The sequence below is a fragment of the Halichoeres trimaculatus genome, unplaced genomic scaffold (assembly GCF_033239565.1).
Source record: "Halichoeres trimaculatus isolate MK-OKI-2021-1 unplaced genomic scaffold, fHalTri1.1 fHalTri1_scaffold_1, whole genome shotgun sequence".
Lineage (NCBI taxonomy): Eukaryota > Metazoa > Chordata > Actinopteri > Labriformes > Labridae > Halichoeres > Halichoeres trimaculatus.
In genome coordinates, this window is record NW_027437179.1 from 7,006,300 (window position 1) to 7,006,762 (window position 463).

The following is a 463-nucleotide window of genomic DNA, read 5'->3' on the forward strand; positions in this document are numbered from 1 at the left end:
TTTTTTTTTTTTTTTTGAAAAGGTCCAAGTATTTATTATGATTTGTTTATTTCTTCTTTTTCACGTTGCAGAAACCAGCCTCCATATAACTATTATAACTTAGTATCTACTAATCAAAATTTTGGAAAATATAATTTGACTTTGTGCCAAAAAAATTGTGGCCTATTCTCATTATTTGACATTTTTGAGGCTGAAGTGTTATTTTATTTTATTTTTTCTACTTTTTTTGTGCCTTTACTTTGAAACAAAAAATGATGATAATAATAATAATAAAGTACTATAGATCTTGATATTTTACCAGGCAATTCTCTTTTTTAATTGGCAGAAACAGGCTGATAATTGACCTGTTAACTGGCAATTTTGACCTCATATCTAATATTTAACAGTTATTATATTGATAATTTGAACCTCGTATATTTGCCTTTTTTAAGCTATGTGTCTGATTTGGTTTTGTTTAGCTCCA